This window comes from Mustela putorius, unplaced genomic scaffold, assembly GCF_011764305.1.
Source record: "Mustela putorius furo isolate JIRA1106 unplaced genomic scaffold, ASM1176430v1.1 tig00000407_pilon_pilon_pilon, whole genome shotgun sequence".
Lineage (NCBI taxonomy): Eukaryota > Metazoa > Chordata > Mammalia > Carnivora > Mustelidae > Mustela > Mustela putorius.
In genome coordinates this window covers 13,238,882-13,255,782 of record NW_025421373.1, presented here as the reverse complement: position 1 = coordinate 13,255,782, position 16,901 = coordinate 13,238,882, and the positions used below count along the sequence as shown (strand labels likewise).

At 38.9% G+C, this 16,901-nt stretch overlaps 1 long non-coding RNA gene across 1 annotated transcript in view; it reads left to right on the top strand.

Moving 5' to 3' along the window:
• The first annotated feature begins 357 nt into the window (after positions 1 to 357).
• LOC101670852 overlaps positions 358 to 16,901 on the top strand; it is a 73,099-nt gene continuing 56,555 nt past the window's right edge. Inside the window, exon 1 of the long non-coding RNA XR_006606602.1 lies at positions 358 to 3,003. This is a non-coding gene — a long non-coding RNA (uncharacterized LOC101670852). The remainder of the gene's footprint in view (positions 3,004 to 16,901) is intronic.

Sequence of the window (16,901 nt, the reverse complement as noted above, 5' to 3'; positions counted from 1 at the left end):
CTGCCTTTTTCCTTTTCTTTTTAAGGGAGAGGGAGAGAGAAAATCTTAAGCAGGCTCCACACCCAGTGCAGAACCTGACATGGGTCTTGACCTTATGACCGGAGCCATCAAGAGTTGGATGCTGGGGGCACGTGGGTGACTCAGTGGGTTAAAGCCTCTACCTTTGACTCAGGTCATGATCTCAGGGTCCTGGGATCAAGCCCCTCATTGGGAATCTCTGCTCAGCAGGGAGCCTGCTTCCCTCTCTCTCTCTGCCTGCTTTTCTGCCTGCCTCTCTGCCTACTTGTGATCTCTTTGTCAAACAAATAAATAAAATCTTTAAAAAAAAATAAAGGAGGCTACAAAGTAAAATTTAGAAGTACTAAAAATGCATTGTGTCAGTGTTTAAGGGACAGCATTTTTTCTTAGTTACTAAATGTCAGTGGCATTTTACACTCATGATCAGTTAAAAGCAAATGTTAATTAGAACCACAACATTATACAACGACGTATCTATCAGAATGGCTAAAGTTGAAAAGACTGAAGAAAGCAGTTGCTGGTAAATGTGTGGCACAACAGGAACTTTCCTGCATTGCTGGAAGGAATGCAAATTACACAATTATTACAGCTTGTTACTAAAAACACACCTAGTGTATGTCCCAGCAATTTCACTTCTGGGTATTAAACAAAGAGAAATGAAAACACATTTGCTCAGCAGGGAGCCTGCTGAGATGTGTAAGCAAATGTTCGTAGTAGCCTCCAATGGGAAACAACCGAAATGTCTATGAACTGTGACTAGATAAATAAATTGTGGCATACCTGTATAATAAATTTTTTTATTCATCAACAAAAATGAATAATCTGTGGATACATACAGCATCATGGTTGAATCTCAAAGTGAAAAAAAAAGTCCAGTGCAGAAATCTTCATATTGTATCATGTCAATTATACAAAATTCTAGAGAAGGCAAAAACTCTGTCACCATATGGTTAGAAAGCAGATCAGTAGTTGCCCAGGACCAGGCACTAGGGTGAAGAGACTCTATACAAAAGTGTGGGAGAAAACAGCCTGAAGCAGTGGAAGTGTTGTCATGACATTGGTGGTGGTCACACAACTAAATGTATTGGTCAAAGCTCATTGAATTCTATGCTTACGGTAAGTTTCTTGCTTGAGTGTCTACTGTATACTCGGGGCTTTTCATGGCTCATCTTATTTAACCCTTACAACTACCACAAGAGACAAGTCTTTTTCTCATTTCCATTTCAGAGGTAAGGAACCCAAGGCCTTAAGAAAGTTGAGGATCTTGCCCAAAGCCACTCAGCTTGTCGGTGAAAACGTGGAATCCCTTTGCGATCGTATGGGGAATTTGTTTCTGTTCCATTTGAGAAAAGGAGACAATACTTTCCAACTCGCATAAGAGAAAGGAAAGCTGATTTCATCACCCATGCTCCCATGTAAATTTATTTTTTCAGCCTCATTTCCCTCAGAATTTTAAAGACTTCAGCCCTCTCTCTTCTATTCTTCTGGTGTAAGAGCTTGGACAAGTCACCCTTTCCTCTTTTTCTATAAGAAAGAAAAAAGTTACCCAAAGGAACTTTAAGCCAGTTACTTTACTTCCCTAACCCTTAGTTTGTTAGTTTATCTGTAAAGTGGGGACAACAACAATACTGATCCCATCAGGCTGAAGTAGAAGTTGGGTAGAAATAGTGTGGGCAAAGCAATGAATAAAGTCAGGATTCCAGATTGTTGTTCTTAACTGCTGCTGTGTTTGGAGAATTCTTTCACAAGCAAAGGGAAGTGGGGACAGAAGTTTGTATGTAGAAATGTTTTCCCCTTCTTGTACCTAACCTTGATGCACAGAGAACTTCAGGGCTGTTGTTTTTATCTGAAAAATTCTTCTAACTCCCTTGCTTTCTGTTTTGAGAGTAGGGAAATACATTTAGAGAAGATTGATTAGCCATGAAGATTATTGACTGGAGATGCTAGAGGAACTGTGTTCAGTTTTTTCTCAGTCTGGTTGGGTTAAACAGCGAAAGGAAAGCCTTTTGCTGTCTTTTAGTGCCTGAATAGAAACTATAACCAGGGTTTTGAAATATGAAAGGTGTTAATATTTGTATGTATCGGAGCTAAAGTAATTTTTATGTGTTGCATAATTACTAAATGCCTATTTGCCACATCCCTTTTTCTGGTTTGTTTTAGAATACGAAGGAAAGGGTGTGTATTTGAGATATAGATCTTCCCATTGGTGCATTTGTAATTAAAGTACCTGTGTTAATGGCACAACTTCCATTTAGAATTTTTTTAATTCAACAAGCATTTATTGCAAAGTATCGAATTGCAGGGAAGGTCAGATGACTAAAGACGCCATCTCTGCAAAGTAGTAATTTAAGGAAGGAAAAGAGGGAGAAGAAGAACATCACATGCGCACAGCTGATTGGGAAAGGCACATCTGCCCTGTGCCAGGCAAAGAGCTCTGCCTGTTACGGGCTGCTGCTGACAGGAGCTCTGCTCTGCCTCTTCAGGAATGAAGGGTGTGTGACCCCTGCGACCCACATGTGAGATGCCTTCCGGCCTGGCCTCCCTTCCAAGAATAATTTCCTTTCAATGGACCAAACTTAGTCAGAAGACTTCACCTCTCTTGAGAGTGTTTTTATCCAGCTGGGGTCTGGTGGTTTTACTGTAGCAACTTGTTTTATGGCTTGAGTTCTGCCCTTGATTATGTAATCTTTGACTATTTTATCATCCTCCACTTCCCTTTTTCTTTCACTTTGAGATGCAGAGCAAGTCACAGAGTGTACAGTGATGAGAAATGTAGCGAGTGAGTATGGAAGAAATGGAATTTGTAGCGACTGTAAAAGGTGACAGGCTGTGTCCCCAAGAAGGAAGATTTCTGTGTCTCCTCCAGGCAGCCCTGCCCGAAGAAGACCTCTAGCTTTTTCAGAGTAGCCTGGCTGATGGACAAGCTCCAGTCTTACATCTGATAAGTTAGAAAGACCCTTCCACCTTCGAGAAGTATCCTTCCAGGTAATTCAGGAGATCCAGAGAATAAGCTTCCTTGTGAGAGGGCAGGAACCTAGTCCTAAAGATAGCTCATGGAAATTTCTACATAATGCTATTTTCTTACTTCTAGAGCAATTCAGAGACTGTTGTAAGAGCTTTGTCGAGTATCCCCAGTGCACAGTCCAAGCCAAGTGAAAGCTCCCAATTAGAACATTGAAGCTTTGATGCCAATTAAAAATAAATGATGCTGTTTATGATAGAGTTGTACATGGACGGGGGGAGGAGGAATAGACCAGAAACAGGGACATTAAAAGCTTGATATTTAAAAATATGAGCAAACTTCATTAATAAATGAATGAATATTTCAGAGACTATAGTTGCTGAGCTCAAGCCTAAAATTCTAACAGGGAATAAAGGGTTTTCAAGTGATAAGTGCATTAATTTTAAAAAGGAGGTGGAAAGGGAAATAGATAAAGGTTATGATTTTTGAGGTTACAAAGTTGAGGTGATTTAAGGACAGAAGAAAAATTCAGCTGTGTTTCCAGTTGGCAATATATTGCAAATTGTTGTTCAGGTAAATCAGCTTTGGTTATGCCCAAACACAGAGCTTCTCAAAAAATCAGAAAGCAATTAATGTGTTTAAGTTTATATTTGTATTGCTGAATGCCGATGGATTGGTTTTCCATTTTCCTTCTTGAGAAGGCTTGATTTTTCTTTTGGTAGTTGAGGACCTCTACTTATCCTTGAGTAGAGAGATGCTACCTAAAGTGTCCTCAATTTTAGATTTTAAACAAGGTTATTGTTTTGAGTGGCTAGTTCTCTTGCAGTTCCTAGTATAAGGTCATCCAAAGCAGCCTTTTAATGTCAATCACAACTTCTTTTTTATTTTTTTTATTATTATTATTATTTTTAAAGATTTTATTTATTTATTTGACAGAGAGAAATTACAAGTACACTGAGAGGCAGGCAGAGAGAGAGAGAGAAGGAAGCAGGCTCCCTGCTGAGCAGAGAGCCCGATGCGGGACTCGATTCCAGGACCCTGAGATCATGACCTGAGCCGAAGGCAGTGGCTTAACCCACTGAGCCACCCAGGAGCCCCACAACTTCTTTTTTAAAAAGATTTTATTTATTAGAGAGAGAGCTCACAAGCTGGGAGGAGGGACAGAGGGAGAAGGAGAAGCAGATTCTCTGTGGAGCAGGGAGCCTGATGCAGGGCTCAATCCAAGGACCCCGAGATCAGGACCTAAGCTGAAAGCAGCAGTTTAACGGACTGAGCCACCCAGGTGCCCCTTAGTCATAGTTTTTAACACACGGGTATGAGAAACCTTCTTCTATTCATTAATTTCTTACTTCTCCTGACATTCTGTTTTTAAAGATTTTATTTATTTATTTGACAGACAGAGATCACAAGTAGGCAGAGAGGCAGGCAGAGAGAGAGGAGGAAGCAGGCTTCCTGCTGAGCAGGGAGCCCGATGCGTGGCTCCATCCCAGGACCCCGGGATCATGACCTGAGCCGGAGGCAGAGGCTTTAACCCACTGAGCCACCCAGGCACCCCAACTTCTCCTGACATTCTGTTGTAGATGCTACATAGCACCAAGTGGAGTGGAGGTACTTCTTTTCAGACAAGCTCTGAAAGAATGAAAGGGAAAATTCTCCTTAAATGTGAACAGAGAAACAATGCATGGTGAACAATTTCCCCTAAATTACAAAGCAATTATATTTCCTGTTTCAAAACAAAGCGCACCAGGGCATGTGTTCTTTTCTATTACATTTCTCATAAAATCTTATGTGGAAAGACACAAAGCAATAGAAATTATTTTCCAGAAACACCAGATGTTGACCCACCTGTCTGGTTACTGTTAAGAGGTCTAATCTTGTAGTTAGGTAAATACCTTAATTAAATCACATGCCATTCCTGCATCGTTAGAATAAGTCCAGAGCTGAAGTTTCTGTTCAGAAATGGGAGTGTGTTGGTTTATCTTCCACAGACTATTTGTATACTGCTCCTACACAGGTAGGCATCCACCAAGAGCTGCTGTCATTTGTGCAAAGCCAGATTCCAGGTTTGCTACTCATCAACACTGACTCACCTTGGGCCTCCTCCATTCCCTAATTTGGGATAATCGTGTCCACTTAATAAACTGGTTCTGCCTATGAAATGACATGCTGCATATGAAGCGGCTGGCACCTGGGAAGCGCTCAGTGATGTTAGCTGCTGTCTCTCTCCTTCCTTCGGTTACAGTATTGACGCAATCTCCCTTAAACATTATTATCGTTTTATTTATTAGCTGAAGGGCCTACAGTAATGATTCATTCTTGTATTCAACGTTCATTCAGAAATTTTAGTTTCATATTGTGTTATGCAAAAATGGATAAAGAGATGATCTCTGCTTCCAAGAAGTTCCTAGTCTAATGAGCCAAACTGATGATGGAATTTAACGCCGTTTTTTAACTAAGTTGCAAATATCTGTTCCCATTTCAAGTACATCATCTTTCGTTATTGAGTTATCGGGTCCCTTTACTCAGAGATAATTGACATTGGCTGAACACCAGAACCACATGGGCATTTTCTTAAAAACACTAATGCCTGGGCCTTGCCTGGATCAGTGACGTTAGAGCTCTGGGTGTGGGTGTGTCTACAAGGTTTCCAGGTGCAATTGGAGATAGAAATTACTGGGCTAGAGCCAAGCCAAACTTGACCTCCAGGCCTTATTCCACTTGTCACTCTTTTGTTCCCCTTCCATTTGAGTGTGCCATCCCTTTCTCTTTTCTCTGTCCCTGTCCCACGTGACCTTTAGAAGGAGGCTCCAAATCGCTGTTCTGTGATTCACACCTAGATTATGGTCCCTGTTCTGGGTGGTGCGCTCCTTACTTCTATGCCCCATTCTTCCATTTGGACATATCAACAAATGAAATTTATAAAAATTTTCTTTGCCTTTTGCTTTTGTTTGTTTTATTTCCCTAATCAGTGTGGAGGCTTCTTGTGGAAGAGGTCCATCGTCTATTTTTTTGGACAGCATTTCACAAGTATTTTTACACTGCGTGAGGCTGCTGTGGGCACTCCACAAATCGTCTTCACCAACTGACTCACTTCTGCTAAGCTGACTTCTTCCTCCAGCCTCCTCTGATGTTAGCAGCTGTGGAATCTCAACATGAATTATTGAACTCTTAACTTGATTTCCAACTCCAAATTTTAATCTTTTTCATCAGTCAGTTCTTTGGAATTTAATCTTCCTTCCTTCCCACTAGTCCAACTGGAATATATAAAAATTTCTTATCTTTAGGCAGTTTTGGAGAAGGTACCTGCATTAATTAAATCCAAATATAATAAAATCTGTAGCTCTGAATCATACTCTGCTAAGCATCTTGAAGACAGGGACCATGACATATTTCTCTTTGTGTCCCAGACACATGGACAAGTACCTGGCATGTAACAGGTTCTCAGTCAAGCTTGTTGAATTAATTACTTTAGTCCTTAGTCAAATTCAACTTCATTAACAGAGACATTCTGAATTCATCTGTTTTACAGATTATTTGAGAAATTGGATGCATTTCTTTAATTTTTTTTAAAAGATTTTATTTATTTATTTGATAGAGATCACAAGTAGATGGAGAGGCAGGCATAGAGAGAGAGAGAGAGAGAGAGAGAGATGGAAGCAGGCTCCCTGCTGAGCAGAAATCCCGATGCGGGACTCAATCCCAGGACCCTGAGATCATGACCTGAGCCGAAGGCAGCGGCTTAAGCCACTGAGCCACACAGGCGCCCTTTTGTTTTTTTTTTTTTTTAATTTGACAGAGATCACAAGTAGGCAGAGAGGCAGGCAGAGAGGCAAGCAGAGCTGGAGAGAGGAGGAAGCAGGCTCCCTGTTGAGCAGAAAGCCCAATGCGGGGCTCGATCCCAGGACCCTGGGATCATGACGTGGACCAAAGGCAGAGGCTTTAACCCATTGAGCCACCCCAGGCGCCCCTTGGATTCATTTCTAATAGCAATTTTTCTCTGCATTTATCTTCTTATTACTCATAAGTTCTGGGAATCTGACTTTCTTGTTTTTTATACTGAGCCTCCTTTAGCTTTTTAGTTGACTCACATTCTGTTGAATTTTGTGTTTGCTCATGTTGGTCATTGATCTGTCTGGCTGTCTGTGGATCTATGAATATCTAACACCATACCTAAACAGGGCCATTCTGAGTTATTGCACTTAAAGCACTTAATTTATTTCCTGAAGCTTATTAAAGAAAACATGGAAAAACATGAAAAAAATAAAATGTCAATGAGTTATTCACTCAGAGACCATCACTGGGAATTGGTAAAATTTCTTATATCTGTACATTTTAAAGCAGAGTTGTGATCTAAAATTCAATTGTTCACTCAGTTGTATAATTCAGATTATTTCTTAATATTTTAAATTAAGTATTTTTCAAGGGTTTATAAACCTTTTGTCCTATTTAAAAATCTATTGTGTACTAATATATAGGTGTATAATAATTTTAATAAATCATCGTCTTGTTGAACTTTTGGATTGTATTCTGTTTTTTATTACTGTTAATAATCCTGTGATGATCATCTTCATGCATAAAGAATTTTCAATGAATAGCATTATGTTCTAGAAGCTGTGGCCAGGAGGATGTGTATTTTCAAGTTCTTGATACATGTGAATAGTTTATATGTCTCTAGGAATGCATCCATTTCTTCCAGATTGTCAAATTTGCTAGCATATAGTTGCTCATAATATGTTCTTATAATCGTTTGTATTTCTTTGGTGTTCGTTGTGATCTCTTTCATTCATGATTTTATTTATTTGGGTCCTTTCTCTTTTCTTTTTGATAAGTCTGGCCAGGTGTTTATCAATCTTATTAATTCTTACAAAGAACCAACTCCTAGTTTTGTTGATTTGTTCTACTTTTTTTTTTTTTTTTTTTTGGTTTCTATTTCATTGATTTCTACTCTGATCTTTATTATTTCTCTTCTCCTGCTGGGTTTAGGCTTTCTTTGCTGTTCTTTCTCCAGCTCCTTTAGGTGTAGGGTTAGGTTGTGTACTTGAGACCTTTCTTATTTCTTAAGAAAGGCTTGTAGGGGGCGCCTGGGTGGCTCAGTGGGTTAAGCTGCTGCCTTCGGCTCAGGTCATGATCTCAGAGTCCTGGGATCGAGTCCCGCATCGGGCTCTCTGCTCAGCGGAGAGCCTGCTTCCCTCTCTCTCTCTGGCTGCCTCTCCGTCTACTTGTGATTTCTCTCGTCAAATTAATAAATAAAATCTTAAAAAAAAAAAAGAAAGGCTTGTATTACTACATACTTTCCTCTCAGGACTGCCTTTGCTGTGTCCCATGAATTATTTTGTGTTTTCATTATCATTTTCCCATGAATTTTTTCAATTCTCCTTTAATTTCCCAGTTGACCCATTCATTTTTCAGTAGGATGCTCTTTAGCCTCCATGTATTTGAGTTCTTTCCAACTTTCCTCTTATGATTGAGTTCTAGCTTCAGAGCATTGTGGTCTGAAAATATGCCGGGAATGGTCCCAATCTTTTGGTACTGGTTGAGACCTGATTTGTGACCCAGGATGTGATCTATTCTGGAGAATGTTCCATGTTCCATGTACACTAGAGAAGAATGTGTATTCTCTTGTTTTGGGATGGAATGTTCTGAATATATTTGTGATGTATACCTGGTCCAGTGTGTCATTTAAGGCCTTTGTTTCCTTGTTGATCTTCTGCTTGGATGATCTGTTTATTTCAGTGATGGGGGTGTTAAAGTCCCCTACTATTATTGTACTGTTGTTTATGTGTTTCTTTGATTTTGTTATTAGTTGGTTTATAAAATTGGCTGCTCTCATGTTAGGGGCATAGATATTTAAAACTGTTAGATCTTCTTGTTGGACAGACCCTTTAAGTATGATATAGTGTCCTTCCTCATCTCTTATTATAGTCTTTGGCTTAAAATCTAATTGATCTGATATAAGGATTGCCACCGCAGCTTTCTTTTGATGTCCATTAGCATGGTAAATTGTTTTCCACCCCCTCACTTTAAATCTGGAGGTGTCTTTGGCTCTAAAATGAGTTTCTTTAAACAGCATATTGATGGTTTTTTTTTTTTTTTTAATTCATTCTGATACCTTTTGTCTTTTGATTGGGTCATTTAGCCCATTTACATTTGGGTAACTATTGAAAGGTATGAATTTAGTGCCATTGTATTGCCTATAAGGTGACTGTTCCTGTATATTGTCTTTGTTCCTTTCTGGTCTACCACTTTTAGACTCCTCTTTGCTCAGAGGACCCCTTTCAATATTTCCTATATAGCGGGTTTGGTGTTTACAAATTCTTTTAGTTCTTGTTTGTCCTGGAAGCTTTTTATCTCTCCTATTTTTGATGATAGTCTAGCTGGATATAGTATTCTTGGCTGCATGTTTTTCTCATTTAGTGCTCTGAATATATCATGCCAGTTCTTTCTGGCCTTCCAGGTGTCTATGGATAAGTCTGCTGCCAATCTAATATTTTTACCATTGTATGTTACAGACTTCTTGTCCCAAGCTGTTTTCAGGATTTTCTCTTTGTCACTAAGAGTTGTAAGTTTTACTATTAGTTGATGGGGTGTGAGCCTATTTTTTTTTTTTTTTTTTTGAGGGGGGTTCTCTGTGACTCCTGGATTTTGATGCTTGTTCCCTTTGCCATATTAGGGAAATTCTCTACTATAATTTGCTCCAATATATCTTCTGCTCCCTCTCTCTTTCTTCTTCTTCTGGAATCCCAATTATTCTAATATTGTTTTATCTTATGGTATCACTTGTCTCTCGAATTCTTCTCTTGTGGCCCAGTAGTTGTTTGTCTCTCTTTTGTTCAGCTTCTTTATTCTCCACCATTTGGTCTTCTTTATCACTAATTCTCTCTTCTGCTTCATTTACCCTAGCAGTAAGAGCCTCCATTTTTTTATTGCATCTCAGTAAAATAGCTTTTTTGATTTCAGCTTGGTTAGATTTTAGTTCTTTTATTTCTCCAGAAAGGGCTTTTATTTCTCCAGACAGGTTTCTCTAATATTTTCCATGCCTTTTTTGAGTCCAGCTAGCACCTTAAGCATTTTCATTCTGAACGCTGGATCTGACATCTTACCAATGTCTGTATTGATTAGGTCCCTAGCCTTTGGTACTGCCTCTTGTTCTTTTTTTCTATGGTGAGTTTTTCTGCCTTGTCATTTTATCCAGATAAGAATATATGAATGAGAGAATTAAATACTAAAAAGGTGTCAGAGACCCCAGAAAAATGTACACTAACCAAATCAGAAGAAACCCCAAATTGGGGTGGGGGGAGAATAAAGGAGGCAAAAAGAAATTTTTAAAAAATTCAAAAAATATATACATTAGTGTGGTGAATAGAACAGAGCCACCCACTTGATTTTAGGTGTATTTTGATCTCTTAGAAGAAACTACCTCCCAAATTTTAAAGAAAGAAAAACTTATATATATACTAAAATAAGGATAAAGACTGTGAAGGGATGGAATATGAGTGTAAAGATGAAAATTTTAAAAAAATTCTAAAAAAAAATTGATAAGATAAGTTTATTGGAAAAAGAAAGAAAAAAAAAGTGGAGAGAATTTGCTCAGGCTGGAGACTAGAACAAAGCCCTGTGCTAGATTTCGGGTATATTTTGATCTATTAGAAGAAATTGTATCCCAACATTTTTTAGGAAAAGAAATCCTATATGTATACAAAAAATAAAATTAGATACAATGAAGGATAAAATATGACTATAATTATGAAGGTTTAAAAAGATTTTTTTTTAGAAAGGTATTGTTAAGATAAGCTAGTTACATAAGGTTAAAAGAGGAAAGAGGAAAAGTTAAGAAAATTAGAATAAGAAAAAAATAAAATTAAAAAAATTTAATTAACTTTGCAATACTAAAGAATTATGGGGAGAAAGCCATGAATTCCATGCTTTGCTTTCCCCTCCTCTGGAATTCCTCTGTTCTCTGTGATCAGTGAGCTTGGTCTTGGCCTGATGTTCTTGCTGATCTTCTGGGGAAGGGGTCTGTTGCAGTGATTCTCAAATGTCTTTTTCACAGGCGGAATTGCACCGCCCTTGCTAGGGGCGTGCTAAGTAATCTGCTCAGGTTCGCGCTCAGGAGCCTTTGTTCCTTGAACACTTTCTGTACTGCTCTGGAGGACAGGAATGAAAATGGTGGCCTCCAGGGCTTCACTCCTCAGTGTGCCCTCAGAGAAAAGTGGTCAATCACTCCCATCTCCCTGGTCTCTGGCTGCTCTCCGAGCTCACCTGGCCTGTGACCGAGCGTTTCTCTCTCTCTGGCACACAGCCCCATTTGGAGTCTCCAAACCCAGGAGATTTTTGCCACTCTGCTCTTCCAGTGGAGGAAGGTGGGTCTTCCAGATCTTTCACTTGTGGGGTCCCTGCTCAAAGAGCAGTGGTCCAACTGTGCTATGGATCACAGTTTAAGGTAACCCCAAGCCGAGGGCTCACTCCTCAGCTCCGACTCTGTAGCCAGCTCCCTTGCTCTGATACCTGCGAGCTCTGCTACGCTCGGACACCCCCGATCCTTCTCTGACTCCACGGGACCTGAGACCACACTCTCCCTGTGAGGGTTCCCACTGCTTTGCCTCTGGAGTGATGTCCCTCAGTGAAGCAGACTTCTAAAAGTTCTGATTTTGTGCTCCATTGCTCCACTGCTTGCCGGGAGCCAGCCTCTCCCCCTGAAGTCTATGTTCCCATTGCTTCAGATTCACTTCTCCACATGTCCTATCTTTCAGAAAGTAGTCAATTTTCTGTTTCTAGAATTGCTGCTCTTCTTCTCTTTGATTTCCTGTTGGGTTTGTAGGTGTTCACAGTGGTTTGATAACTAGCTGAACTCTTGTGACCTGATGTCATCTCAGTCTGCTACTCCTCCGCCATCTTGACTCTCTCTTGATACATGTGAATAAACTTCTTCCCAAAAGATTGTAATCTCCCACAACCCTGACAATAGTGTATCAGTATTTCCCCTTTTAATGAACTCTTGTCAGACTTGAGGACTTACTTATTTTAAGGGGTGGAGGGGGTGGTTCCCAAGCAGTCTCCACACTAACATGGAGCGTGATGTGATCTCACCACCCCAAGATCATGACCTGGGCTAAAGTCAAGAGCCATATACTTAACTGACTGAGCCACCCAGGCACCCCTGAGGACTTATTTTTAATATCAAAAAGATAAGTTTTATTCTCTTTAAGAATCCTCTTACAGTCCCATGGTGCACATGTCTTTATGATTTTACTCCATTCACTTTGGCATATTGCCACAGCTACTTGTGACTCTTTCTACACCAATACTACCCGGGTGTAGTTGTTGATAGGAAGAAACAGGTTCCTTGGTTTGGTTTGAATGTGTTGCTCTGAGCATACAATAGAGACTGGTAGGCATGTGCAGCTGTGGAATGCCCAAGAGAGATGCTCAAGACACCATGTGACATATGTGTTAGTATATCCCCAAATTGAAACTGAAGCTTAATTCTTTGACTGGAGCTCTTTGAACAGGGTTTTGGATACCCAAGCTAGAGAAAGCTATAAAGTCACAGGGCATAACCTACAGACTTCTAAAAACGGAGTTAAAAATTTTTTTTGAAATGATAAAAGGCTATGTGGGTTCTTTGGATGACTTCAGTTGGCTCTGTTTATATCTTCAGGCCACTTCCGTATTCCATTGTAATGGTTGGATCCATTGTCACACCAAAAGAGATGAAATGTGGTTTTGGTTTTGACAACAGCATTGCTGCTATACAGTCAGAAGAAATTTTATTTAGGGCCATGGTCAGGTTGGCTGAAGCATTGGTTTTTAATATTTCATGAAAGTAGACCAGATACCCATTAAATTAGTTCTACATGGAGGAGAGATTTTATAGAAAAATATGAGATACTCATTTTTCAAGGTACTAATCAAATATCACATCTTCTCCAAAGCCTTGCCTGGCCACTCTAACTCCTGATTGTTCTCTTTGTTGGCCCCTTCTGCTTTTATAGCAATAACACTGCATTAGAGTTACCTGTTTACATGACTGCTTCCCCACTACCCAATTATGGTCTTGTAGACAAAGACAATGTTTTCCATATTGTATCCCCAAAATATTATATATCCATGTAGTACCTCAGAGGGTCTGACATTCAGTAGATGACTGATCATTGATTAGTGAATGATGGAAACAGGGACCTATAGGAAGAAATGGAAAATAATCTTAAGTGGATGTATCCTAAATAGCGTGTATCTTAAATTAGCTTTTTTAGTCAAAACAGACAATATGGAAATGTGCTTCTCACTTTATAGATGAGGAAGTGGATCAGAGAAGAGGAAAAGTGACTTCCTCAAGTGTCACAGCTGACACCAGGTTCAGCATGCAGATGTTCCACTTCTGAATTCCATGTTCTTTTCAGACTACCTCAATGTAATTCATTTTAGGACAATGGATGAATATAGTTATTTTCTGATTATGTGGGGAAAACACCCTGAAAAATAAGCTTCCTTCATTTGGGGGTGTGTTGATTCCTCCCAGCATATTTTGGAATAATGCAAATGGAGAAACACCCCTTAGTCAGTGTAAGATTCATGGTATTTTGGGACTTCATAAAGAAGATGGAAGAACTGAGTCTTCTCAGTGGAAGACTATATAAAAATTGTAATGTTTTAGTGTTAATGTCACATGCTGATGACTTTTACTAGTGCTATATTTGAACAAATGTCACACCTATATTTATACTTCATAATTTTTTGTGAGTTAATTAGTTGAGTAAACTCATATAATGACAAAGCTGTGTTTGACCCATAGTTTAGCAAGTGCTCAATATTTTTCTTTTTCTTCCTGTTCTTAATACAACATTCTTTACCCAGAATTTTTTTTCTGTCTTGAGGCATTCAGACGAAGCAATTTTAATGCTTTTTTATTATGGTAGCTAGAAGAAGCAATTGATAATATAAAAGTTATTATGAGCAAAAATATATGTTTATAAAAAATAAAAAATTATATAAAAAAAAGAATATAAAAAAATAAAAAATTAAAAAAAAAAGTTATTATGAGCAAAGGGAAGTTCCAGTAGAGAAGTTCACCTAATAGAAATCAGTCAGTTCATAGTCTTGACAGGTTACTGTATCAGGCTTTCATGATTAGGATTCTATTGCACCTTAGAGGGGGATGATCCATTAAGTAAATCATTCTCTTTATTTTGAAAGTAGGCACTGAAAGAAACCATCGGAGGAGGGTCACAAGAGAACCAGGCAGGGCTCCTGGTTTTCTAGGCACTCAAAGGCATCATGTAGATACCATGGACACAAAAGAGGCAAAAACAAAACAACAAAAATAAACTTTTTAACTTCAGAGAAAGTGACATCTGAGAATGGCAGTGGAGAGGGACAATGACAAAGAGCATGGGGGTGCGAGGGAGCACAGACCCGTAAATAATCTCTGTGTTCCACATGGGTTTCTGTCTGGCCTGTCTTTCATGTTTTACATCCAGAGAGCCTCCATGTCCTTTGGTTTCTCCATTAGTAAAAAGAAGATGAATGACAAAAGAAGTTTCTTTGCTTGCTTGGTCTTTTGGAATAAGATAAGGGAATGTGCCATTAGCCAAGATGTCCATTAATCTAACCACCACCATAGTTCTAGCTTATGGTTTTAATTAACATTATTTTCTTTGATTATATTTAATTACCCTTATAAGCCCTAAGCACTTTGGCAGGGATGTGATGGGGAAAGTTACTATAAACCAAATTATGAATTTTATTGCTATAATTGCAGTTGAAACCCATGACATCAATTAAATCCTCATTTCTTATTGCCTTAGTTCATATGATCATCATTCTAGGTATGTATAAAATCTCAGTGTGGCATAATTATGTAACTCCTTAAACAAAGGAGTTCTGGTACCCTGGTTAGAAGAGGCAGGAGTCTAAAACCTTGCAGATAACAATACTGGAAGGATTGTGAGAGCCTAGACTGTCTTTTTCCTTGCTGTCTCTCCATATCATGTAGCTCAGACCAAGGAACAGTAAAGAAGATTAGTAAGTGGTGCCTATGGAGATACTGATGCTTGATCTACCCAGGTACTGCCATGTTCAATTCCTGATGGTCTGTCATGACTTGACAGGTAGGTTTAAGTCTGCGTTCAAGTTTCAAATAGCATTGAAGTCACAAAATCTACAGAATCAGAGTTCTAGGATATGTTAGGGTAATTAATCTTAGCTGCAGCAACAAATAAAATCTTGAAATTTCGGGGGCTTACCAAATAAATACTTATTTCTTACTTATTGCCTATCCCATTTTGCTGCTATAGAATTTGGAACATGTGGTTTCTGTGGTGGTTTTGAGTGAGAAAATGGAGATGGTAGAGGTGGATTTGTTCTCAACTGCTTTGCCTGGAAGTGACATGTGTTTCCACTCGGAGTGCTAGGGCTAGAATTAGTTATATGACCTCAGATGTACTTTGAAATATAGGGGAGTTCATGGTATATTAGATGAATACTAACTGTCTTTGACACATTAACATTTCTGTGGAGCACCAGGGATTCCACTATAGCCTGAGGTACTGACCTGTGGATGCCAAATAATGTAAACATACAGATGAGCCAGACTTTGTTCTGTGGGAAATACTTTTCTTTTAACCTTAAAAATTAATTTATTTCTTAGCAAAGTAGAATTGACACATAACAGTTTATTAATTTCAGATGTACATGATTTGATACATGTATATATTATTTAATGATCACTATAATAGTTCTAATTAATATCTGTCACCATGAATAGTAACAATTTTTTATTTTTATTTTTATTTTTTTAAGATTTTATTTATTTATCTGTCAGAGAGAGAGAGCAAGAGAGCGAGAGGGAGCACAGGCAGGCAGGATGGCAGGCAGTCAGAGGGAGAAGCAGGCTCCCTCCGGAGCAAGGAGCCTGATGTGGGACTGGATCCTAGGGCACTGGGATCATGACCTGAGCCGAAGGCAGCTGCTTAACCAACTGAGCCACCCAGGCGTCCCTAGTTACAATTTTTTTTAATGATGAGAACTTCTAAGATTGCCCTTTTAGCAACTTTCTAATATACAATACAGTGTTATTGACTGTAGTCACCACGTTGTACATTATATCCCCAGGACTTACTTATTTTATAACTAGTAGTTTGTACCTTTTGATGCCCTTACGCATTTTGCCTACCCACACCCCTGCCTCTGGCAACCACCAATTTGTTCTCTGTATCTATGAGTTCAAATTTTTTTTTAATTCCACATATAAATGAGATCATCTAGTATTTGTCTTTCTCTGTTTGATTTATTCCACTAGCTAATGTCCTCAGGGTCCATTCTTGTTTTTGTAAATGTCAAGATTTAGTTCTTTTAATCGCTTGATAATTTCTATATCTATATCTATATCTATATCAATGCCAATTTCCTTCATCCATTCATTCATCAATAGACACTTAGGTTGCTTCCATATCTTGGCTATTATAAATAGCACTGCAGTGAATATGAAGATGCATATATCCTTTTGAGTTATTGTTTTCATTTTCTTTGAGGAAATACCCAGAGTGGAATTGCTAGATCATATGGTAGTTCTATTTTTAATTTTTTGAGGAACCTCCATACTGTTTTTCACAGAGGCTGCACGTATTTACATTCCCACCAATAGTGCACAAGGATTCTCTTGACAACACTTGTCATTTCTTGTCTTTTTGATAAATAGCCACTCTGACTGGTGTGAGGTGATACCTCATTGTGGTTTGATTTGCATTTTCCCGACGATTACTGATGCTGAGCATCTTTTCACGCACCCATTGGCCATCTGCATGTCTTCATTTTTTTTTTTAAAGATTTTATTTATTTACTTGGCAGACAAAGGTCACAAGTAGGCAGAGAGGCAGGCAGAGAGAGAGGGGAGGGGAAGCAGGCTCCCTGCTGAGCAGAGAGC